Below are 27333 nucleotides of genomic sequence, written 5' to 3'. Positions count from 1 at the left end.
TAACAATAGATTTATTTGAATGCGAAAGGATATGTTGTTATTGTTTAATTAACAATAGTTGAATTCAACTCTTGATTATGCCAAACTTGAATGCAAATTTGAGTTCGCGTGTACTGAAATGCATATAAATATTGTGTGAATCATAAAAATTGTTTACAATATAGTTTAGAAGCTTAAATTGAGGTTATGTCGCGAATTGAGTGGAATACAGTCGAATGGAGTGGAATGAAGAATAGCAGCAAGAACAGAGTTGCATATAGCCGTGTTTTTTTTAAATGTATATATATTTACAAAAACAAATCTACATGGCACACAAATCAATATAGAGACAAAATGTCTCAATTGTGTTGTTAATGTAGAAATGAGAAAAACTGAATTAAGCATGAAAACAAATACCAGCAGGATGGCCTAGTGGTTAAAGGCTACTACAATTTCACCATGTGATTCACGGTTCGAATCCCGGTGAAACCTTTGATAACATTACAAAATTGCCTGATGATGATTACGTTGGCGGTTTTCGAAATGGTCCATCGCAATATGCCAGTAAATGTTTCTTTCTTTTCAGTTTCTCTTAGAAAATATAATAATGGAAATTCAATTATTATAAGCCGGTGTCAAGCTCATGAATTCTTAAATATAAGTATAAACTGAACACACCATTAAACAAACATACATAAATATGTACAACTGAGCCCGAGTTTACAAAGCTTCTCATTCGCAACGAAGAAGAACTTTACAAAAACAAATCTACATGGTACACAAATCAATATAGAGACAAAATGTCTCAATTGTGTTGTTAATGTAGAAATGAGAAAAACTGAATTAAGCATGAAAACAAATACCAGCAGGATGGCCTAGTGGTTAAAGGCTACTACAATTTCACCATGTGATTCACGGTTCGAATCCCGGTGAAACCTTTGATAACATTACAAAATTGCCTGATGATGATTACGTTGGCGGTTTTCGAAATGGTCCATCGCAATATGCCAGTAAATGTTTCTTTCTTTTCAGTTTCTCTTAGAAAATATAATAATTGAAATTCAATTATTATAAGCCGATGCCAAGCTCATGAATTCTTAAATATATATATTTACATTTGCGGGTAAAAAGACGGTTATCATCACTTAGATAATGTTCAGGAGACCCATCTAGCGGAAATTATTGAAGACGCGCGGCGTTGGTTAAATAACTCGCTATAAAACGGGTTGTGGTTAATAGCAGAGACTCGCACCTCTGTTGGCTATAGTGTAAAACCTGTAGCTGAATCGGTTGTGACGTATAGAACAGAGAAACATTTCAGTTGCAACTGAATGCAAGTTCTAATTAAATACAAATAATAATATTGATATAACAACGAACAGCGGAATCACTATTTATAAAGCACTGCTATAAGTCCAATGTTACTACGCTCTTGAGAGCGTACCTATAAATATTCCACACAATTAGGAATAAAAATATATAGAATTAGTATGTACCTGATGTTTTATAAAGGAATATCAACAAAAAATGAATACTTACTAGTTGCAAAGCGGGGATAAGGGTATATTCCCTTAAACTAAGATAAATGTTGGAGATTTCGAATTCAATACTCAGCTCCCGAGAAGGTAGCTGACGAATAACTGAACTTCAGAAACATGTAAGTAAACATCGCCGTTTATAAACTTTGTAATTCTTCTCTAATATCAATAAAAAACAAGTAAGGAAATCCATAGTGCTACAAGGCTACGCAATAATACATATACATATGGTCCAATTCTGAACTAATTTCTCTTCGAGTTATGGCTCCCGAAACATAGAAAATTGCTTAGTCATAAAAAGGGCGGTGCCACGCCCATTTTATAAAATTTGAAGTTTTTCATATTTATTGTTATAAATCCACTTGGGAAATCAAATACCTTTGATATAAAGCTCTTTTTTGCAAATATATAGCTTATTTTATTCCTCCACGACCTTTTTAAAAATCTTGTATATAAAAGTGGGCGTGGTCCTTAACCGATTTCTTCAAAGCATTCCTTACACTGTGCAACAGCCGGCTCGGTATTGGCCCAAACCCACTTTTTGTAGAGATTGAGGTTTAAGTAGACAAAGTACTGTCTCCGTTTTTCGAAGTTAGCATCCAAAAAATAGATATCGGCTTTCGAAGTTCGAAATTCTACATTGGGAAATTTTATTTTTTTTGTTAACGCGTTCAGCAAATTAAAAAAGTAAATATGTGTTCGTGGTCCGCTCTTTTCCCTTATGTGAAGGGCTGAATTTATTTTTTTGAGAAATTTAGTATAACAGCTGTTATACGAGGTGAAAAGTCAAATAGTCCCATGATAGTGGCTACTACATTCATGTATGCACATACTCTCCACTGGAATTGCTCGTACTATAATTTTTCAAAAAAGTAATTCAGCCATACAAATAAAAGAAAAAGGCGGACCACGACCACATTTTTACTTTTTTAATTTGCTGAACGCGTTAACAAAAACCCCCAATCTTAAAAAAATTTAATTTCGAAATGTAGAATTTCGAACTTGGATAGCCGATATCTATTTTTTGGAGGCTAACTTCGAAAAACGGAAATATTACTTTGTCTACTTAAGCCTCAATCCCTACAAAAAAGTGGGTTTGGTCCAATACCCAGAAAAAAAGTTGATTTCGTCGCATAGTGTTATAGCAAAGGCAACCTCTCTGCCGAAGTTTGTTACGATATGTTTAAAGATTTTTGATTTATGATTAATAATATTTTTGAAATTGATTTTATCACAAGTGGGCGATGCCAGCCCATTTAGAATTTTTTTTCAAATTTTTATCAAGAGTCTCAATATCAGCCCACACGTCAAATTTCAACGTTCTAGGTGTATTATTTACTAAATACTTAATCAGGTTTTTTGTGTTTTCTAAAATGTTATATATAAAAAAAGTGTTCGTAGTTATAATCCGATTTTGCTCATTTTTAATAATTCTAGGTCCAGATAAGCTCGTATACCAAATTTGGTGAAGATATCTCATTATTTACTCAAGTTATCGTGTTAGCGAACATACGGTCGAACGGACATGGCTCAATCAAAATTTTTTTTCGATACTGATGATTTTGATATATGGAAGTCTATATCTATCTCGATTCCTTTATACCTGTACAACCAACCATTATCCAATCAAAGTTATAATACCCTGTGTACAAGTACATCTGGGTATAAAAAATTGTATAAAGCAATATCAGCATATGTACACGTAAAAAATTACAAAATGCTTGAATAAAGCAAAATTTCTTAACTACTGGAAAAAGGTGTCCCAAATGTTACATATTCCAAAATAACCAAAGCTTATGTCTGTTTAACATTAAACTTTAATTTCCTTTAGTATTGTTTGTGTATGTGCCAATTTTTAACGATCAGTTGTGAGTTGCGTTTCTTGTTAACGTTTAATTTGGCCATAAGCGTGCCATCATTTTAAAATTTTAACTTATTTTAGTGCGCTGAACACTTAATTTCAATTAGGTGGCAACCTTGTAAAAACATACGAAGATTTCTGTTAGAGAGATTAGAATATGACGCAATATTCGAATTTCTCTTAAATGAGAAGACCCAAGTTGACAGTCGAAACCGGAACGAGGTTGAAATTAGAACTAGCTAGGAAATCAATGCCGGAGCTAAAATAATGAACAAAACTGAAACCGTAGCTTAATAGAAACAAATCCAAAACCCTAGATCACCGGAACGTTACCTTGAAATACACCACCCCTGAGAGCTCCTATGAAGATGCCCTTTCATCTTAGAGTAGAAAGCAAGCAGTATTATTAATATTAGGATTCGATGCAATACAACCCTTACTAAGATCTTTTGTGCTAGATTTTTCAGCCTATTACTATATGAGCAAGCTTTTAGTCTATTTAATTACCTCTTCGGGATTTTTACTTCATATTAAAAGGAGATTAAGAGCCACGGCAGCTAGATGGGAAAGTCTCTAAATTTCCGGAATCGATGCACCTTACAGCTCACAATACCAACAGATTTGTGTATAAGAAAGATTTAACATACCTTGGTGATATCGTAGTCTACAGTGCCAAGTGAAATTTGACTTTTAATAGATTGGCCTGTTTTGTTTTGGGCATGTAATCCAATGCAATCTGAAATGCTTTGTTTCTCACTTACTTATGGCTTACTTATCGTATGTCTTTGTGAGTCCATAGTAGCGCTCTGCATGATAGAATTCTGCTATAAAACCCTAATTGGCTTTATAGAGTGTCTGCTCATCATGCTTAAGAGATATTTTTTTTCAATTATTATTAAAAAATTTAAAAATGGAACTGTTAATTGCGAAGCCAGGTTTTTTCTAAGCCAAATTTGACAAGTGTTTATTGGAATTCCTAAAACAGCTTATTTATGAGATAGATGCAGAAAATTACTTATTTTTAGGTCCCAATAGAGTCTTTGTCCTTCAATTTAGTTAGCTGGGTGACGGCCAAACAATAGCAAATATTACAAAAATTTATTTATTTATACTTAAATATTTGACCGCAAAATCACTGTCACGAATATGCTCTAAAAACCAGAAGGCTTTAAATATGCTTTTATGTTCTTTTTATGGTGTTGTTGTTTTTGTGGTTATCTCGGTGTTCACATAAAAAATTATGTTGCGGTATGATGGAGCACTTTTATGGTAAGAAAAATATTCCAACGCAATACAAGTATTTGTACAAACTATAGGCCAAAGCGATTTGTTGTAAAACGTGCAGAGTGATGTTTTTTATTGTATATTAAAGGTGGTCAGTCTAATGTTTTTTATTGCATTTAATCGAAATATTTTTATTGTGTGGATTTTCGTTTGTCGGTTTTAGTTGCAGTGAGCAAGCATTGATTTCAAATGTGTTAAGAGGATATATATTTTTGTTATATGTATGTATTATGGTGAGCAAAAAAATTGTGTTCTGTTTGTTACAGGAAACTGTATGGAGTAGGGCAATCATCATTTTCCAGTTCATTTTGTTTCCGATTTTGAATGAAAATTATGAGTGAATTAAAAAACTCAAAATATATCTTTACCTTTAAGAGCGAAATAGAAAACAAAAAAATATATTGATTTTCGAGAGCAACAAAAAACTCAAAAAGTTATTGTTAATTTCTGAGCAACATTGAAATCTCAAAAAAATATAACTTTCCCAGCAAAATAAAAAATTCAAAACAATTGAAGGGCTTAGAACCAAAAGGATCTAAGTAACATCGACGTTGAATTGAGATAATTAAGGTTAAAGTAAATTACTTATTGTAAATTCTGGGTAAATGCGTTTGAAATGATTTATGTCTAAATGAATGCAAGTTAGTCGAATTAGTTGAAGGATGTTTACTGCAGATGGAAAATAACTGTAAATTTCCAAAAATTATTGCAAAAATTTCCAAAAATTATTGCAATAAAATTTCGAACGTTGAGTGCTCGGCCAAAAGAACATGTCGAATTTTTTCTAGTATGCAGTCTTGTAGACCGTTTAATTTTAGTATAATAAAGTGCTAAACTTAAGTTCGTAGGAAGTCTCGCTAATTTTTGGAAATTTTTTTTCTGGATCCAAGCGCACTTAGACCCTTTTGGCTCCAAAAATTGTTGCAATAAAATTTCGAACGTTGATTGCTCGGCCAAAATAACATGCAGAATTTTTTCTAGTATGCAGTCTTGTAGCCCGTTTTATTTTAGTATAATAAAGTGCTAAACTTAAGTTCGTAGGAAGTCTCGCTGATTTTTGGCAATTTTTTTTCTGGATCCTCTTTCAAATCAGCGAGACTTCCTACGAACTTAAGTTTAGCACCTTATTATACTAAAATTAAACGGGCTACAAAACTGCATACTCGAAAAAATTCCGCATGTTATTTTGGCCGAGCACTCAACGTTCGAAATTTTATTGCAACAATTTTTGGAGCCAAAAGGGTCTAAGTGCGCTTGGATCAAGAAAAAAAATTGCCAATAATCAGCGAGACTTCCTACGAACTTAAGTTTAGCTCTTTATTATACTAAAATTAAACGTGCTACAAGGCTGAATACTCGAAAAAATTCTACATGTTCTTTTGGCCGAGCACTTAAATATTATTGCTTGGAGGAGCGCACTTAGATCCTTTTGGCTCCAATCATTAATGCAATAAAATTTAGTACGTTTTTGGCCTGGCAAATATATGGCACTAAAATGTCCAAAATGGCTTTGATTGCATTGTCAACAAATATACACTATATTAAATATACAAATATGGGTATAACTCAATTTTTAAAAAAATATCCCTTAGATCCTTTTGGTTCTGAGCCCTTCAATTACTGTTTTTTTTTTTTTTTTGAGCGAAATAAAAAAACTCAAAAAATAATTTAGTTTCTGAGCAAACATAAAATCTGAAAAAATATAATTTTCGGAGCGAAATAAGAAATTAAAAAAAAACTGTTTTTTTCGAATAAAAAAAAAAAGATTAAAAAAAACTTTAAATTCTGAGAGACATAAAAAAACAAATTTTCTTATCCAAGGAAAAAAATGTAAAAAAGATATGTCTATAACTTTTCGAGCGAAATGAAAAACTAAAAAAGTAACTGTTAATTTCGGAGCGAAGCAAGAAAATAACTCGTATTTTCTGAGCAAAGAAATTCAAATAAATTACTGTTTTTTCGATCGAAAAAAAAACTCAAAAAATTGCTGTTTATTTCCGAGTTAAATAAATAACTTAAAAAATCTAATTATTTTTCAAGCGAAACAAAAGGAAATTAAAAAGAAATCTAATTTCAGAAAGAAATAAAAAACTTAAAAAATAAATATTTCTTACAAGAAAAAAAAAAAATAATATATATCTTTTCAAGCGAAATAGAAAACTGAAAAAAAACAAGTGTTAATTTCGGAGCAAAACAAAAATCTCAAAAAAAATATAGTTTTCCGAGCGAAGCACAAAAAGGATAAAAGGACTTTTATTTTCCTAGCAAAATAAAAATAATTTTAAAAATAACTGTTAATTTCCGAAAAAATTAAAAAATTAAATTAATTTATCAGCAAAAAAAATTAAATTTGTTTCCGAGTGAAACAAAAAACTCAAGGAATGTGATTTTTCTAGCATAATAACCAGAAATCCACATTCAGTTTTAGTTTCTGAGAAAAATAAAAAATAAGAAACACAAAATATAATTTTTAATTTCCAAGCACCAAAATGAAAACTTAAAAAATATAATAAGCCATAAGCCCATAAATAATAATAATAGCGGAATAAAAAATAAAAAACAATTATTATTATTTTCGATAAATTTAAAAACTATAAAAATTAATCCATTTTCATTAGCTTGCATTTTATCAAACAACATTTATTTTAATTCCTTGGTGAAAAGCTGCTTATTAAGTTTTTCACTGCTCCAAAAGAATTAATTCATTTTTGTTTGACCACCCTAATGTAAATGCACATCTATGTATGACAGCAATAAGTTAAGCTGCATACAAATGCAGTCAAAAGTGAATTTGCAACAAAAAAAACTCTTAAAGTCACATAAAAGGCGAGAAAAACATAATTTTTTTCGTTTTTAGCCTTTTGCGATTTACTGTTCTTTTAACCGCATTCGCTTGTGATTATCGTTGTTTATTTCTATTCGATATAAAAATTCGCAACAGTGCAAAAATCATTATTTATTTATGAATTTGTGAGTAAATTTAAAAAAAACGCAATTAAATATGAATTGTGAACTTTTATGATTTAATAACTCAATAAATGAAGCTACTAAAACATATGTATGCATGTGTGTTTGTATGAATTCACGTCAAAAGGCTCGTCACAATGGATTGAGATTATGATGTTACTCTGCTTTTATATGCTTAGTTCATTGTTCTTCGACTTAGTGACCGTGTCACAATAAAATTTCTTATATTTATGAGTTTTGATGCAAAAGCGAACATCGTCACAATCGCCCAAAATTTTGAATTTGTAAATATAAAAGACTCTCAGACTAAGCAGCTGAAATTTGTTTCGGCTTACCCATTTACATAAAAAAATTGCCCGAAGCATTCGCACTATACAAAAAAAATACTTGCTGACATATTTTGTTTCCTATTATTTTTTTCTAATGTAGCCTTTAATTTTGAGAAATGTTAGAAAAGTATCAACGAGTGGGAAAAATAATTGTCTGAAAGCACTAATTTGCTAAAACTCAAGTCAAATTCATCTTCCTATGTTTTGGTGGCAACAAAAGTTGGAAGTTGGCTACTTTTTCATGTCAGATGGCGCTGGTGATGAGGTATTTGTCGCTCCCCATGCAATTTACTCATCTGTCAATGCACGATGCTGCCTTAAACAATCGTATGTGACGTGGCTTTAAGCGAGTTTATCATTTTTGGAGTTTGTTTTTGTATTTAATATTTCAACAGCTGCTTTTGCATGTGACACGAGCCAAAATCAGTACAACAATAACAAAAAATATACACGTGCAAAAATTATTTCTCACATAATCAAAAAAAAAAAAAGAAATAATGAGCAAAAATACAAAACAGTTGTGGATTTATGAAGAAACTGGATTTTCGCTGTTGACTTTTCCGTGCGCAGTAATTTACAGTTACTCAGAGTTTACGTCGCACATTTTTTATTCATTATTTTAGTGAATTATTTTATTTTAATTATTCCTTTAAAAGAACAAAGAGTGCTAAGCTCCTGTGACAGCTGGGAATGTATTTAATAGGGGGCGAGTACTTGGGCTTTGAGATATTGGCTGCATGTTGAGCCACCTCATTTTGTTGTGTAAAGCCGCGATTCGGGGTGATAATCCTAAACTATACTTTACAATAATTCCTAGAGATTCAAGGATGCTTTAAATTCACAAATTGGTCCGTCTTATAAGAAGAAAACCAGTCCGATTTTCTTAAAATTTGGTACATGGGTATTTTTTTATCAAGCTTGTTATTTGAGAAACTTTTCTTTTCAAAAAAATCCTATTTAAAAAAAAGCTTGGCAAAACTACGCTAGTATTTTTTTTTAACTTCTGAGAACAATCACTTCTGAGTCAACAATTTTGAAGTTTTGCAAAAAAAAAAAAATTTATTAAAAAAGTTATTATAAGCAGGGTTTCGCTGGTTCTACAGTTTCTGAAGAATAAGAAAACTCTCAAAAATTGTGTAAAAATTTAATATATTTTTATTATTTCAAAAAATTTATGTTATTGCTAAAAAGGCCAAAAATTTTTAAACTGAAAAACAAAAAAAACAAGTAAGGAAGGCTAAGTTCGGGTGTAACCGAACATTACATACTCAGTTGAGAGCTGTGGAGACAAATTAAGGGAAAATCACCATGTTGTAAAAAGAACCTAGGGTAACCCTGGAATGTGTTTGTATGACATGTGTATCAAATGGAAGGTATTAAAGAGTATTTTAAGAGGAAGTGGACCATAGTTCTATAGATGGACGTCATTTAGGGATATCGCCATAAAGGTGGATCAGGCCTGACTCTAGAATGTGTTTGTACGATATGGTTATCAAATGAAATGTGTTAATGATAATTTTAAAAGGGAGTGGGCCTAAGTTCTATAGGTGGACGCCTTTTCGAGATATCGCCATAAAGGTGGACCAGGGGTGACTCTAGAATTTATTTTGTACGATATGGTTATCAAATGAAAGGTATTAATGAGTATTTTAAAAGGGCATGGGCCTAAGTTCTATAGATGGACGCCGTTTCGAGATATCGACATAAAGGTGGACCAGGGGTGACTCTAGAATTTATTTTGTACGATATGGGTATCAAATGAAAGGTATTAATGAGTATTTTAAAAGGGCGTGGGCCTAAGTTCTATAGATGGACGCCGTTTCGAGATATCGTCATAAAGGTGGACCAGGGGTGACTCTAGAATTTATTTTGTACGATATGGGTATCAAATGAAAGGTATTAATGAGTATTTTAAAAGGGCGTGGGCCTAAGTTCTATATATGGATCAGGGGTGACTCTGCAATTTGTTTGTACTATATGAGTATCAAATGAAAGGTGTTAATGAGTATTTTAAGAGGGCGTGGGCCTTAGTTCTATATGTGGACGCCTTTTCGAGATATCGCCATAAAGGTGGACCAGGGGTGACTCTGGAATTTGTTCGTACTATATGGGTATCAAATGAAAGGGAGTGGGCCTTAGTTCTATAGGTGGACGCCTTTTCGGAATATCGTTATAAATGTGGACCAGGGTTGACTTTAGAATGCGTTTGTACAATATGGGTATCAAACGAAAGGTGTTAATAAGTGTTTTAAAAGGGAGTGGGCCTTAGTTCTATAGGTGGATGCCTTTTCGGAATATCGTTATAAAAGTGGACCAGGGGTGACTCTAGAATGCGTTTGTACGATATGGGTATCAAATTAAAGGTATTAATGAGAGTTTTAAAAGGGAGTGGTGGTAGTTGTATATGTGAAGGCGTTTTCCAGATATCGACCAAAATGTGGACCAGGGTGACCCAAAACATCATCTGTTGGATACCGCTAATTTATTTATATATGTAATACCTGCCAAGATTTTAAGGGTTTTTTATTTCGCCCTGCAGAACTTTTTCTTTTTCTTCTCCTTAATATGGTAGGTGTCACAACCATTTTATAAAGTTTTTTCTAAAGTTATATTTCGCGTCAATAAAACAATCCAATTACCTTACCATGTTTCATCCCTTTTTTCGTATTTGGTATAGAATTATGGAATTTTTTAATTTTTCGTAATTTTCTATATTGAAAAAGTGGGCGTGATCATAGTCGGATTTCGGCCATATTTTATACCAAGATAAAGGGACTTCAGATAAGTACGTGGGCTAAGTTTAGTAAAGATATATCGGTTTTTGCTGAAGTTATCGTGTTAACGGCCATGCGGAAGGACAGACGGACGACTGTGTATAAAAAGTGGGCGTGGCATCAACCGATTTCGCCCGTTTTCACAGAAAACAGTTAACGTCATAAAATCTATGCCCCTGCCATATTTCAAAAGGATTGGTTAATTTTTGTTCGACTTATGGCGTTAAAAGTATCATAGACAAATTAAATAAAAAAGGGCGGAGCCACGCCCGTTTTGAAAATTTCTTTTATTTTTGTATTTTGTTGCACCATATCATTGCTGGAGTTGAATGTTGACATAATTTACTTATATACTGTAAAGATACTAAATTTTTTGTTAAAATTTTACTTTAAAAAAATTTTTTTTTAAAAGTGGGCGTGGTCGTTCTCCCATTTTGCTAATTTTTATTAAGTGTACATATAGTAATAGGGGTAACTTTCCTGCCAAATTTCATCATGATATCTTCAACGACCGCCAAATTACAGCTTGCAAAATTTTAAATTACCTTCCTTTAAAAGTGGGCGGTGTCACGCCCATTGTCCAAAATTTTATTAATTTTCTGTTTTGCGTCATAAGCTAAACTCATCTACCAAGTTTCGTCGCTTTACCTGTCTTTTGTAATGAATTATCGCACTTTTTCGGTTTTTCGAAATTTTCGATATGATGGGTGCTCAGGAACCTACATACCAAATTTCATCAAGATACCTCAAAATTTACTCAAGTTATCATGTTAGCGGATGGACGGACGGAATGACGGACATGGCTCAATCAAATTTTTTTTCGATCCTGATTATTTTGATATATGGAAGTCTATATCTATCTCGATTCCTTTATATATGTACAACCAATCGTTATGCAATCAAACTTAATATACTCTGTGAACTCTGCTCAACTGAGTATAAAAAAAATATTGACAGGGTATAATCGAAACACCTGTCGTATTGTCCATCCAGATGTCGAGTTGTTTAAATTTTTTCTCAAACATTTAACAAAAAAAATAAAAACATTAAAAATCGAAAGGAGCTGGGGCCCTATTCTGTATCTCGATTCGAATGGTAATTTGATTCGAAAGCTGTCAAATCACATACATTTTTTTTCAATCCTGGAGAAATTTCTGATTTTTTCAATGGCTCTACAAAATGACGACAAAATTTGATAACAAATAAAAAACAAAAAATAAAAAATAAAAAAAGTTGTTTCGAGCAACTTATCAATTGCAATGGGGGAAAAAGTTTTACAAAATTACTCTATATATATATCTTAAGAAAAAAACCAGATAACTTGGAGAAAAAAATTATAGAGGCATTGTTTGAATGTTTATAAGGTTGCTAAAAAAGAAAAAAGTTTTGCAAAGTTGCTCCAAACTTTTACACGTTACCAAAATTTGAAAAATTTTAAATGAAAAAAAAAGGAAAAAGTGGTTTTGGACAGATTTTCAATAGCTTTGCAGTTTCAAAAAAAAAAATAAAAATATCTGTATTTCAAAAAAATGCGTAAATTAAAAAAAAAAATTGTTCTCAAGAATCTTTGAATAGTTCTACACCTTTTTCAGTTTTAGTTCAGAAAGCTGCAATTGAAGTTCAGAATTTTCAACTTAACTTCAGAAAATTACAATTTCAATTGAAGTTCAGAAAATTAAAATTAAAGTTCACAAAATTGCAATTGAAGTTCAGAACATACAGTTGAACTTCAATTATAGCTTTCTGAACTTCAACTGCAATTTTCTAAACTTTTATTGAACCTTCACTGGGTTTCTTAATAAGGGAAATTTAAAGAAAATTCTGCACGTCGAATTTTAGCAATTTTCTCAATTTTTCTACTCTACTTGGTTGGTTTTGGTAGACACAAATATGAGCACAATATATTTTCTTAAAGTTCGTAGCTTATCAAGTCCTGACGTATACAACTTTAGCAAACAAGTGTCAAACATTTGTAACCCACTGTTAATATGGGCTGACATTCGCATAGATGTGTGTTGATATTTTTTGTTTTCGTTCACTCAAGTTGCAAATGAGCTTTAAGTGGGTTTATTTACTCAAGTTTTTTCATTATTACAGGTATTTTCATTTATTTGTTTGCGCACATCTTAATTTTTGCGCTTTACTTTTATCGACATACTTCATTTATTCTCTTTGTTCAATACTACATAGACATCTACAGCTTATTCGGGAATACGTACGGATTCTTTTTAAAGACTTTGTAGTTTTCGAAGATATATATAAATTTCTATCAGCTAAAAGAACTTTTAGCATCAAATCGCTAACGAATTTGAAATATTATTAATAAATTTATTTGAATGTTGCATGCAGTGCTTCTCTGATCGAAGGCTACAACACGACGCTCACTTCTCTGTTATCTTCTTCTATATATGTTTGCATGTATATAAAGAAGGATGTGTGTTTGTGGGAGCTTTTAAACTCGGAAACCACTCCACCTATTTTATTTAGACATACGGGATAGCTTCACAGCAACCTCAACAGTGCTCCTGTGAAGTTTTTTTCCGGGAAGTGGATCAGGGACCGATCTATCCGAACACATTTTGTTTATGGTTCGATTTGCCTAAAATTTGGTATATAAGTAGGTAACCCTTTCCCGCTTTAAGACTTTTTTCCAGGAAATGGACCATGGACCAGCTGGGACTGGGACTGGTACAGATACTGGGACTGGGAATAAGTGATTAGGTAGAAAAACAAGAACTAGAAGGAAGGAGAAAGAGACTGAGAAAGAGATAGAGATAGATGGAGATAGAGAGATACGGATTGATGGAGCGGAGAAGAAGTGAGGGAAAAGTAGAGGAGGGAGAAAGAGATGCAAGGAAAGAGATAGGGTGAGGAAGGAGTGAATAAGAGGGTAAGGAGGGAAGGGTTGGGGAGTAAGAGGTAAAAACTTCTTAAAAGTAATGCAGATAGGCCAAACTTAGCGCAGAGCAATGTCTGCCGGCTCTCCCTATGCTGGAATAAAACTCCAAACAGCTTGCCATGTCTATCTCTTTTACTTCACATTTTGTTAATGTTTATTTACGTGATTGCAGTTAATTTAATTTAATGTAAATAATTTGCACATTATTAAAAAAATATTTTCTCCTCATTACTCATACATTTATTTTCGTCCAGTAACATGTTTGTATGTAGGTATTGTAACGATTTTACTGCAATTCCTCTTATTTGCAACCTTATGCTAACGGTCGAATCACTAAACTGTTGAATATATTAATCCACTATTCAATAATGCAAAATGGCTTTTATTAAAGTACTTCACAATAACACTTCTATTGCTCGCCGGATAGCGTCTTAAATCAAACTGATTGTCGTGCCTCTACTATTGCTGCCTTTTATATTGTCTGGTTTCTATTCTAGAATTTACTTGTTAGTTAGCAGCTATAAAATTACCAGCTATAACTACGTTTATAGCTTCTCATATGCGCGTGTATATGTGAGTGATACTTGCACAAATTATTGCCTTCTTTTGTGAGCATCTCAGATAGAAATATATGCATGTGTTTGCGCGTCTCTTCTCCACTGCTCGTATGGAAATATAGGTAGACATAATGATTGATTTGTTGATATTCGTATGCACATGCTTAGTATTGGTTTGGAGATGATAGTACCCCTTAGTGTTGCTAGCATTCGTCACAGTATATATATAAAAATGCACAAATGAATATTTGGAAATGTTCGAAGTTGACTCAAATAAATATCGAAGATCATTAAAAAAAAAAAAACAAATAATTCAAGCGCGATAACCTCCGAAAAGATTTTAGGCCGACCTTCCAAATTGCATCGTAATTTTTCCCACAAGTTCCCTGGACGGGACCTACTACTTGAGTTTTCACTGAGAAGCTTTCCATGGCTGAAATACCCCCGGAGTGCTTGCCAAACACTGTCGAGGGGCTACCCACCTGAGAACAATTTTCTTGTAATTGAAAAGCCTTGTTTCGAAAATTTTGATGTTCCTTTGCCGGGGCGTGAACACAGGATCTTCGGTGTGGGGGCGGAGCACGCTACCATCACACCACGGCGACCGCCATTTGTAGCTAATAAAATACTGGAGTAAACTAAAAAATTCTTTGATGGAATGGCCCTAAGGTCAGTTAAACAGCGATAATGTCAATTAAACTCTAGCGTAGGTACTCAATCCATTAATGGCACCCGATTTGAGTAAATTATCAAACACCTTAGTAATGGAGAAAGCACGTCTCTCTGGGTCGATGCATGATTCTCGTTAATATAGTTACGAATATTATCAAAACTAAGGGGTGCTGCCATCTCTAAGCCGGTGCTAAGCAGCGCCTTGCATGCACATCCATAGATCAATCATTATGTATCTACGTAAACGAGTCAATCATTTTGTCTACACATATGTAGGTACACGCAGCTAAGGGCAACGCACAAGCACATATAGATATCTTATCTTAAATGCTCCTAAAGGTATGCAATTGTGATTGTGGAAGTGTCGCTCATACATACAAACGCATGGGGTATGAGAGAAGCAAAAAATTATATATCTGTAGTTCTAGCTGAGAAATTTATAACTAACTAGTAAGTTTTGAAATTGGAGGCGCCTATAAGGTGCCACGAGAAAATCACAGAGTATAAAAGCATCAGCGGCAGAGGCGCTATGGGCAGTTTCAGTTAAGCACGCTATCTGTCGGGCAATAGATCACTTTCATTTAAGCTATCAGTCAGTTTGGTTATTAAGCCAGCTAGTTGCAAAGTATAAGTGTTATTGTGAAGTACTTTAATAAAGGTCATTTTTCCATTATTCAATATTGGAGTTATTTATTCAACAGTTTAGCGGAAATTCCGCAAATTACAGAGCAAGAGGTGCTGGACGCTGCAAAAAGAGTTGCTGATAACAAATCCCCAGGACCCGACGAAGTACAAAACATAGCCCTTAAAGCCGCGATTACAACTAGGGCTGCATTATTTACTGATCTTTTTAATGCCTGTATGCAAGAAGGCGTGTTCCCTCGCCCGTGGAAACGACAAAGACTTGTCCTATTGCTGAAACGTGGTAAACAGCCGGACCAACCATCCTCATATAGGCCACTTTGTATGCTGGATTCCCTAAGGAAGATTTTCGAGCGTATAATTAGTGAGCGCCTACAGCTGACTCTAGAAAGACCAGGTGGCTTATCGAATAGTCAATATGGATTTCGCAAATCAAGATCCACCGTAGATGCAATACAAACAGTCGTCAATATAGCTAGAGAAGCTATCTCTGGAGGCCAAAATTAAAAGGAAGTTCTGTGCACTGATTATGTTGGACATCAAGAATGCTTTTAACACTGCGAACTGGATGCAGATAATGGCAGCGCTGCAAAGCTTCGGCACTCCAGCTTACTTACGCAGAATTATAGGTAGCTATCTTAAAGACAGAGTACTTCTTTTTGACACGGATCAAGGAGCTAAAGGGTACAAAATCACAGGAGGCGTCCCACAGGGATCTGTTCTCGGTCCAACGCTTTGGAATGTAATGTATGACGGGGTGCTAAAGATTGATCTACCAGAAAACATGCAAATTGTGGGATACGCTGATGATATTGCAGTGGTAGTAGTGGCCAAGAAACTGGACCTGCTTCAAGCATTATGTAATGACACCGTAGCAAGAATAAAGGAATGGCTGACCAATACGGGACTGGAGTTGGCTAGCCAAAAGACGGAAGTGGTATTAGTAAGCTCCAAACGGTCGGCGAACGAGTTAGTCTTAACTGTCGGGGATCATCAAATCACCTCAAAGGATTCCTTAAAATACTTGGGAGTGCACATTGACTCTAAGTTAACTTTCAAAGAGCACTTCAGAGCGGTGGGGGAGAAAATTACCAAAGTTAATGGATCACTTATGCGAATAATGCCTAACATTGGTGGTCCGAGCGAAGCTATACGTCAGCTATTGTCCACAGTAACCAGCTCAATAATACTATACGCAGCACCAGTGTGGTATGGATCTAAACAGACCCATCAAACATATATATTAGCAGCGTACCGACTTGCTTCTTTAAGAATAGCAAGTGCTTATCGGACGGTGTCCGACGACGCGATCCTGGTTCTAACCCGGAAAATCCCAGTGGACTTACTGGCAAGCGAAATGGCCGATCTGTATAACACTAATATCGAGCGACCATCTGAAGAAGACAAGAAAAGAGCAAGGACACAAACAATAGCTAAGTGGCAAGAACGGTGGGAGGCCTCGAGTAAAGGGCGTTGGACTTTTACACTAGTTTGGAACGTAGCTCAATGGAATGAGCGGAAGAACGGCGAACTGAACTACCATCTCACGCAGATAATGAGTGGACATGGCGGTTTCAAAGAGTATTTATGGAAGCGTAGGATAGAGGAAGATCCTCATTGCCCAATGTGTACCACAGAGTTAGAAAACGCAGAACACGTCATGTTCTACTGCCCCCGTTTCCACGAAGAAAGACTCACCTTGCATGGAGTCTTTGGGGAGGAACCTACCACGAGAAATTTAGTTTCACATATCTGCAGCAGGAAAGAATGGTGGACTGCAGTGAGCAAAATGGCATTTATAGTAATGACACGCCTGATGGATGCTGAGAGGGAGCGCAGAGAAATGCGCATGCGAAGCAGTGGCGATTAAATGGACACTCAGAGCAAATAGCGGGAACCTGGACGCAGGGACAACAGTAGGCTCTTAAAAAATGAGAAATATGGAACGCCACCCTGAAGTAATGCGAAAGTGGTGCCGGGGTGGGCGACGGTTCCAGAACGGGGCTGTTTTTTAGTCTACGGACACACGGTTGCTGCGACGGCAGCAATTATGGTGCATTAGGCATTTTTCAGCCTCCCCGCAAAAAAAAAAAAAAAAAAAAAAAGCACATGTAGATATCTTCTCTTAAATGCTCCTAAAGGTATGCAATTGCGATTGTGGAAGTGTCGCTCACACATACAAGCGCATGGGGTATGAGAGAAGCTATAAAAATTATACATCTGTAGTTGTAGCTGAGAAATTTATAACTAACTAAGTAAATTCTGGAAGCGCCTAGAAGGTGCCACGAGGAAATCACAGAGCATAAAAGCATCAGCGGTAGAGGCGCTATGGGCAGTTTCAGTTAAGCACGCTATCTGTCGGGCAATAGATAAGTTTCATTAAAGCTATCAGTCAGTTTGGTTATTAAGCCAGCTAGTTGCAAAGTATAAGTGTTATTGTGAAGTACTTTAATAAAGGCCATTTTTCCATTATTCAATATTGGAGTTATTTATTCAACAGTTTAGCGATACGAACTTAGCAAAAGGGCAAATAAGAGGATTTGCAGTAAATTCGTTACAATATCTTTCCGTCTGAGCGGCAATGATATCCTGCGCCAGCCATGAAGAGTCCAATGAAAGAGAAATCATTAGCTACAAATCGATAGCTTTTCAGTAATTTTTTATTAACATATCGATAACTTTTCTATAATAAATAATAATCGATAGCTTTTCGATAACATGTTCATAAATTTTCGAACACATATCAGATGAACTTTCGATAACAAATGGACAACTAGTTTATAACATATCGATACCTTTTCGATAAATAAACGATAACCTTGCCATAAGAAATCAATAACAATACAATAGCACGTCGATAAAAAAATCGACCGATTGCGCTCATACCAACTCTTTTGCATACATTGCTCCCACATTATGCTCCAGTGTAGTGACTACACTTGCATTCTATATTCCCAGTACCGTAAGCAAAGGTGGTATTATTTTCTATATTATACATTTTTATTGCAAATTTAGACAATGTATGAACCCTAGTAAAAGAAATACTATGAATAAATTATTAAAGTCTCTCATTATAATTTCATTTTCTCTTTGCAGGTAAGCGTTTGTGGGAATTTTCCACAACTATTTTGATTCAATTACACAAAGAAAGCAAAAGAAAATCACTTCAAATCCAAGCAAGTAAGTAAGTAATATGCTACAAAAAAAAAACCACAATAACAATGCTGATCGTGAATAAAAGTCTAGACATCATCGTCATCGTCAACATGGCTAAATAAAGAAATCCAGTTATAGTGTTGCTTGTTGCTACTTACTTAAGTAAGCTATCACGAAAGTTCGAGCGCCAAACAGCAATTTGTGTTACTCGGATGTTGTTGTTGTTGTAGCAGTGCTTCGCCCCACCTAATAGGTGCGACCGATCACAAATTGTCATCAATATCCTCTAACGGGAGTCCAAGGAAACTTGCTGTTTCAACAGGGGTGGACCATAATGAAGAGGGTGTTAGAGGCGTTGGTTCCACATTACAATTCAAGAGATGGTTGGTGTCATGCGGGGACACATTGCATGCGGGGCATAAATTTTGTAAGTCGCGGTTGATTCTGGATAGGTAAGAGTTTAGCTTGTTACAGTATCCAGAACGCAGTTGGAACAGTGTGACTCGCGTTTCCCTGGGGAGTATGCGTTCCTCTTCCGCAAGGTTTGGGTACTGTTCTTTGAGTACTGGATTCACCAGGCAATTCCTTGCATAAAGGTCCTACGCCTGTTTGCGGAGCTCACTGAGGACCTGCTTTTGTTTTTTTGCTTCATATGGCTGAGTTTTCAGGTACCGTATTTCCTCATAATGCTTACGGAGATGACTCCTCAAGCCCCTAGGCGGTGTTGGCTCATCAATCAGATGTCTGCTGGGATGCCCAGGTTTCTGGGTATTCAACAGGAACTGTATGGTTAGCATCTCATTTCTCTCCCTGATGGGGAGTATTCTCCCCTCATTATGTAGATGGTGTTCTAGGGACATAAGAAGACAGCCCGTGGCGGTTCTGAGTGCAGTATTTTGACAGGCCTTAGCTTCTTCCAGTGAGTAGTTTTTAGGCTTGCCGAACATATAGATATGTAGAAATTAAACAAAAGTGGGGATAGGACACCACCCTGTGGCACCCCTTGTTTAATTCTTCTTGGTTTTGATGTTTCGTTTCTAAGTTGCATCGATGCCTGCCGACCACAAAGATAGTTTGCGGTCCCCCTTTTAAGACATGGGGGAAGGGTAGACCCTTCCAGGTCTTGCAGTAACGTGCCATGGTTGACCGTATCAAAAGCTTTTGATAGGTCTAGCGCAAGGAGTACTGTTCTAAGGTAGGGGTTTTGATTTAAACCGCAATTTATCTGGGTGCTAATAGCATTTAGCGCGGTGGTGGTGATATGGAGTTTTCTGAAGCCACGCTGATGACAGGCTAGCTGTAAATATGCCTTGAAGTAGGGGAGCAAAATAGCTTCAAGCGTCTTGGCTATTGGCGATAGGAGAGATATCGGGCGATATGACTCTCCTATGTTAGCCGGTTTCCCAGACTTAAGAAGCGAGACCACCGTGGCCATTTTCTTTTTTTTCGGGAATGACAAGGGTGGAAAGAGACCGGTTGAAGACATGTGCTAAATATTTGAAACCCTCTTTCCCTAGGCTTTTAAGCATCGGCATGGCTATGCCGTCTGGGCCCACTGCTTTGGATGGTTTAGCATGACCAATGGCTTCCTCAACCTCTTTGGCGGTGATGGTAATTGGTGATGCGCTGAATTTATGATTATGTGCGTGTCTGTTGGCCCTCCGTCTATCTTTGTCGGCCGTAGAATGCATTATATATTGTCGGCAGGAAGCGCTCGAGAATTTTTTCGCACCCGACAGCACTCTATCGCCAAAGGCGATGGAACCTTTGTCGTTGTGCCTACACGGATTCGATAGGGACTTTACGGTGGACTAAAGTTTACCTGCACCGGCAGAGAGGTTACAACCGCTTAGGTGCTCCTCCCATTTCGCCCGCTTGTGTTCATCCACAAGCAATCTGATGCGTTGATTTATATCCCTTATTTGGGGGTCGCCGAGATCGAGCTGTCTTTTAAGGTCACGTTCTCTCGCTAAATTTGTGGCCTCCACCGGAAAGTGGGCCGAATTTCGGAAGTTCTACTGGCGAGAATGAAGCGAGCCGAGGCGGATTCAATGGCCTTGTGGAAAGCACGCTCCCCTTAGCGGGCATCAGTCGGGATAGGGCAGCAAAGCGATTGTCTGTAAAGGATTTGTATTCGTCCCACTTTCCTTTTTTAAAGTTTATGAAAGTGCGTTTTTCTGTGACGATGAAGTCGGCGGTACGCTCGAGCGAAATAAGTATATGCAGGTGGTCGGATGCCAATGTTACCATCGGCTGCCAGTTGACGCAGTTTACGAGTTCTGCGCTCACGATTGAGATATACGGCGAACTGTGACAGCTTCCTACCACACGTGTGGGGGCGTCTCCGTTTATTGTGCAGAACGTCGTTTCTTCTATTTGATCCGCCAATATCTCACCCCTACTGTCCGCCCGCAAGTTTGAATGCCATAGATAGTGATGGACATAGAAATCGCCTAAGATAATGCGATTGTTGTTGAGGTGCAGGAGGGATGTAGATGTTGATGATTTCTAGGTTTGCTTCGCCTGACCGGACAGATAAGTCTTGACGTTCTAAGACACTGTCCCTGCGGCCGTTGCCGGGATCAAATGTATGATATTAAACGGAGTGATGTATAATAAACGCGAGGCCGCCTCCATTTCCGCTCTCGCGATCTTTTCTGTGGACATTATACCCAGAACAGATCTGCAGAGCAGATCTTTCTGTGAGTTTAGTCTCTTGAATCGCAGCAATGCGGATGTTGTGCCGCTTCATGAAATCGACTATCTCCGTGATCTTCCCAGTTAATCCATTAGAGTTTAACTGCAGAATTCTGTAGTGCAATGGGGGAGACGTCGTCACTCTGGGAGTAAGTGACGGGTGACTACGTCTGGGTTGTGGAAGGCTAGGACGCAACTGCTGTTGTGGCCCTGGGACTGAAAGTCCTTGGGTAAGCATTGGGGTACCCGGTGTATTTGGGTATGCGGCCTGGCAGTATGGCGCAATGAAACCCGTCGGGGGGTTGCCGCCGCGGAGACCAGAACATCTAGGAAAGTGGCACCGTCCATGGCGGGAGCTGCATTGGGCGGATGTCGCAAACATATGTATATATTCTGTGCTGGCAAACGGTGCAAAGGGAGGTAGGGACTAAGAGTCTGTTTTCCTGACTTACACAATTGCTGCAGGAAAAGAGGGGGAGAAGACGGGGGCAGGGGCTGATGCTCGGCATTGCTCCCGACTCTACTACGGAGGTTGTAGGTATGAGTGGGAGCAGCCGTATGAGTTGGTGGCGCAGTGGGGCGCGAGCAGCAGCGAGTACTTGTTGTGGCTTGCTGAGCAGCGGGGCTGCTGGAAGGTAGTGGGGGCGCTATGGCGTAGACTACGGGACGCCCTAGGGTGTGAACAACAAGGAGCCACACAAGATTTATAGAAGTTACGCGGACGTCTGGTTTTGGGATCTAGCCCAGAACAACCTGTCCGATGCAACCATCCCTTACACGAGACACACTGACAAGAGTATGACCTTCCTAAAAAGATTCTTTTCCGGCAGATGCAGCAAAACCATTTCTCAGGACCGGGCCAGGAGACGGACCCGGATTAGGTTCGATACCTTCCCGGAGCAAGATAATATGGAGCAGTCGCGCTGCAAGGAGCTGCTGGGAGGATGACAATTTGTGGGAGGGACGCAACAAATTCAATGGGGTTACACAGAAATGATAGTCCATGGTCGGGAAAAATCCTGAGTCGGTCCGGTACATAAAACCAACTTGCCTTGGGAAGCGGTTATGTTATGCATGTTATGTTATGTTATGTTATGTTATGTTGTTATGTTATATTATGTTACGTTATGTTATGTTATTTTGAGTTATGTTATGTTATCTTATGCTATATTATTTTGTTTTGCTTTCTGATATGTTTTTTTATGTTTTATAAGTGCATTAAGTGTCTTTTTGCTGCTTACCACGGGGTGCTAATTTATATTATATTCTGCTATGTTATAATATGCTATGTTTTCTAATGATATGCTATGTTATATTATGTTTTATTAGTGTATTAAGTGTCTTTTTTGCTGCTTACCACGGGGCATTAAAATAAAAAAGAAAGTAAACGAGCCAAAAATTCATATCAGCAGAAGCTCCACACAGTACATTCGTACTTCAACTACTTAAACCGCTCATTCTATACTGTTGCTGTTTCCGCTGCAGCTGCTGTAGCTACTGCTGCAGCTTTTGTACGCATTTGGTGTGTTGTTGAAATCGCATTTGGGCGTGAATATGGCAGTGGCAACTGACAAATGCAGAAAGTGAGATAAATTTCAGTTGCAGCCACAATTGTTACAAAAAAAATATAACAAAAAATGCAAAAGACCACAATGACAACAACACAAAATAAAATGCATACGACAGATAAGCGACCGGAAATTTTCAGTGAATTCAAAGTTTGCAGGCTGCGCTTTTTGCGGACTTTTCGTTGCTACATTAAAGGCGCCAACAGCAGCAGCAAAAGCAGTTTAGTTGGGTGCACAACGCTTAAAAAAACGAACTTAATTGCTATTGCAATGATAACATTCATGTGTGTGCATGTGAGCAAATTACAGCCATGAAAAGTCGAAAAGTTGAAAAGTTGCCACCAAGAGTTGAAAAAAAAGCCAACTAGTACAAAAAACTTGTACCACTTTCTCCACAAAGCATTTCGCACATCATTACATTTGTTTGTGATGGCAATTGCCCAATGAAAAGAAAAAACTGAAACACAAAAAGATATAGAGCCATTGTTATGCTTTCTTTTGCAACATTTTATCCCCTAAAATCGTGTATAAACAAGTAATTAAGGTTAAGTTCGGGTGTAACCGAACATTACATACTCAGTTGAGAGCTATGGTGACAGCATAAGGGAAAATAACCATGTAGGAAAATGAACCGAGGGAAACCCTGGAAAGTGCTTGTATAACATGTGCATCAAATGAAAGGCATTAAAGAGTATTTTATGAGGGAGTGGGCCATAGTTCTATAGGTGGACGCCTTTTCGAGATATCGCCATAAAGGTGGACCAGGGGTGACTCTAGAATGCGTTTGTACGATATGGGTATCAAATGAAAGGTGTTAATGAGTATTTTAAAAGGGAGTAATCCTTAGTTCCATAGGTGGACGCCGTTTCGAGATATCGCCATAAAGGTGGACCAGGGGTGACCCTAAAATTTGTTTGTACAATATGGGTATCAAAAGAAAGGTGTTAATGAGCATTTTAAAAGGGAGTAATCTTTAGTTCCATAGGTGGACGCCGTTTCGAGATATCGTCATAAAGGTGGACCAGGAGTGACCCTAGAATTTGTTTGCCCAATATGGGCATCAAACGAAAGGTGGTAATGAGTATTTTAAAAGGGAGTGGGCCTTAGTTCTATAAGTGGACGCCGTTTCGAAATATCGCCATAAAGGTGGACCAGGGGTGACTCTAGAATGTGTTTGTACGATATGGGTATCAAATGAAAGGTGTTAATGAGTATTTTAAAAGGCAGTAATCCTTATTTCCATAGGTGGACGCCGTTTCGAGATATCGTCATAAAGGTGGACCAGGAGTGACCCTAGAATTTGTTTGCCCAATATGGGCATCAAACGAAAGGTGTTAATGAGTATTTTAAAAGGCAGTAATCCTTATTTCCATAGGTGGACGCCCTTTCGAGATATCGCCATAAAGGTGGACCAGGGGTGACCCTAGAATTTGTTTGCCCAATATGCGCATCAAACGAAAGGAGTTAATGAGTATTTTAAAAGGGAGTGGGCCTTAGTTCTATAGGTGGACGCCTCTTCGAGATATCGCCATAAAGGTGGGCCAGGGATGACTCTAGAATGAGTTTGTACGATATGGGTATCAAATTAAAGGTATTAATGAGAGTTTTAAAAGGGAGTGGTGGTAGTTGTATATGTGAAGGCGTTTTCCAGATATCGACCAAAATGTGGACCAGGGTGACCCAGAACATCATCTGCTGGATACCGCAAATTTATTTATATATGTAATACCTGCCAAGATTTTAAGTGTTTTTTATTTCGCCCTGCAGAACTTTTTCATTTTCTTCTACTTAATATGGTAGGTGTCACACCCATTTTACAAATTTTTTTTCTAAAGTTATATTTTGCGTCAATAAACCAATCCAAATACCATGTTTCATCCCTTTTTTCGTATTTGGTATAGAATTATGGCATTTTTTTCATTTTTCGTAATTTTCGATATCGAAAAAGTGGGCGTGGTCATAGTCGGATTTCGTTCATTTTTCATACCAATATAAAGTAAGTTCTAGTAAGGACGTGAACTAAGTTCATTAAAGATATGTCGATTTTTTCTCAAGTTATCATGTTAACGGCCGAGCGGAAGGACAAACGGTCGACTGTGTATAAAAACTGGGCGTGGCTTCAACCGATTTCGCCCTTTTTCACAGAAAACAGTTATCGTCCTAGAATCTAAGCCTCTACCAAATTTCAAAAGGATTGGTTAATTTTTGTTCGACTTATGGCGTTAAAAGTATCCTAGACAAATTAAATGAAAAAGGGCGGAGCCACGCCCATTTTGAAATTTTCTTTTATTTTTGTATTTTGTTATTTTGTTGCACCATATCATTACTGGAGTTGAATGTTGACATAATTTACTTATATACTGTAAAGATATTAAATTTTTTGTTAAAATTTTACTTAAAAAAAAATTTTGTTTAAAGTGGGCGTGGTCCTTCTCCGATTTTGCTAATTTTTATTAACCGTACATATAGTAATAGGAGTAACGTGCCTGCCAAATTTCATAATGATATCTTCAACGACTGCCAAATTACAGCTTGCAAAAGTTTTAAATTACCTTCTTTTAAAAGTGGGCGGTGCCACGCCCATTGTCCAAAATTTTACTAATTTTCTATTCTGCGTCATAAGTTCAACTCATCTACCAAGTTTCGTCGCTGTATCGGTCTTTTGTAATGAATTATCACACTTTTTCGTTTTTTCGAAATGTTCGATATCGAAAAAGTGGACGTGGTTATAGTCCGATATCGTTCATTTTAAATAGCGATCTGAGATGAGTGCTCAGGAACCTACATACCAAATTTCATCAAGATACCTCAAAATTTACTCAGTTATCGTGTTAACGGACGGACGGACGGACGGACGGACATGGCTCAATCAAATTTTTTTTCGATCCTGATTATTTTGATATATGGAAGTCTATATCTATCTCGATTCCTTTATATATGTACAACCAACCGTTTTCCAATCAAACTTAAAATACTCTGTGAGCTCTGCTCAACTGAGTATAAAAACACCAAATACCCAACCGCAGTTTGCACATATTTGTTGCAAATGCCGCGAATGTGCAATCGGCTTTTGTGGCAGCATTGAAAAGTTTGTTGCATTTGTGGTTTTTTGTTGTGGCTCTGCTATTAGCTGTTGTTTTGACTATTTTGCGGTTATTTATACGCATAAGCGTTCATAAATCATTGAAGGAATAACAGTTGAGCTTTGGCTTTAGTTTGTTTTTAAAGCATTTTCCTGCCATACATTTGTCGCGGAATTACTCGTATTACTCATACGCTACGTGAAATGGAAATACAGGCATTGTATAAGGGTCAAAGAAGGACAGGAAGGTCGCTTCCCAAGGCAGTCGGTTCTATGTACCGGAGCGACTCGGGATTTTTCCCGACCAAGGACTGTCATTTCAGTGTGACCCCATTTAATTTGTTTCGTCCCTCCCACAAATTGTCATCCTCCCAGCAGCTCCTTGCAGCAGGACTGCTACATATTCTCTTACTCCGGGAAGGTATCGAACCCAATCCGGGTCCGTCTCCTCACCCAGGTCCTGAGAAATGGTTTTGCTGCATTTGCCAGAAAAGAATCTTTTTAGGACGGTCATACTCTGTTCAGTGTGTCTCGTGCAAGGGATGGTTGCATCGGAGAGGTTGTTCTGGGCTTGATCCCAAAACCCGACGTCCACGTAACTTTTATAAATCTTTTGTGGCTCCTTGCTGCTCACGCCCAAGGGCGTCCCGTAGTCTACGCCTAAGCGTATCCCCACTACCTTCCAGCAGCCTCGCTGCTCAGCAAGCCACAACAAGTACCCGCTGCTGCTCGCGCCCCACGGCGCCAACAACTCAAACAGCTGATACCACTCATAACTACTACCTTCGTAGTAGAGCTGGTAGCAATGCTGAGCATCAGCCCCTGCCCCCGTCTTCTTCTCCTCCCCTCTTTTCTGGCAGCAATCGTGCAGGTCAGGGAAACAGACTCTTAGTCCCTGCCTCCTTTTGCACCGTCTGCCAGCACAGAATATATAGGTTTGCGACATCCGCTCAATGCAGCTCCTGCCTTGGGTGGTGCCACTTTCCTAGATGTTCTGGTCTCCGCGACGGCAACCCCTCGACGGGTTTCATCGCGCCATGTTGCCAGGTCGCAAACCCAAATCATCCGGGTACCCCAATGCTTGCCCAAGGGCGCCCAGTCCCAAGGCCATAACAGCAATTGCGTCCTGGCCTTCCACAACCTAGGCGTAGTCACCCCTCACTCACCCCTAGAGTGGCGGCGTCACCACTCATGCACTTCAGAATTCTGCAGTTCAACTGTAATGGACTAACTGGGAAGATTACGGAGATAGTCGATTTCATGAAGCGGCACAACATCCGCATTGCTGCGATTCAAGAGACTAAACTCACAGCAAGATCTGCATTGCA

General features: G+C 37.4%; 1 protein-coding gene across 26 annotated transcripts in view; it reads left to right on the top strand.

The window, feature by feature from the left end:
- Positions 1-27333, top strand: part of LOC137244952 (uncharacterized) — a 573457-nt gene that overhangs the window by 233108 nt on the left and 313016 nt on the right. For 2 of the 26 annotated variants that reach the window (XM_067774761.1, XM_067774742.1), the window contains exon 3: positions 18599-18682. The exons of the other annotated variants lie outside the window; for them this stretch is intronic. The gene's annotated coding sequence lies outside the window, so the exon portion shown is untranslated. The remainder of the gene's footprint in view (positions 1-18598; positions 18683-27333) is intronic. 26 annotated transcript variants of the gene reach the window in all.

Source organism: Eurosta solidaginis, chromosome 3 (assembly GCF_040869045.1).
Source record: "Eurosta solidaginis isolate ZX-2024a chromosome 3, ASM4086904v1, whole genome shotgun sequence".
Taxonomy (NCBI): Eukaryota; Metazoa; Arthropoda; class Insecta; order Diptera; family Tephritidae; genus Eurosta; species Eurosta solidaginis.
The sequence above is the reverse complement of the archived record's forward strand: the minus strand, read 5'-3'. Positions and strand labels throughout refer to the sequence as shown.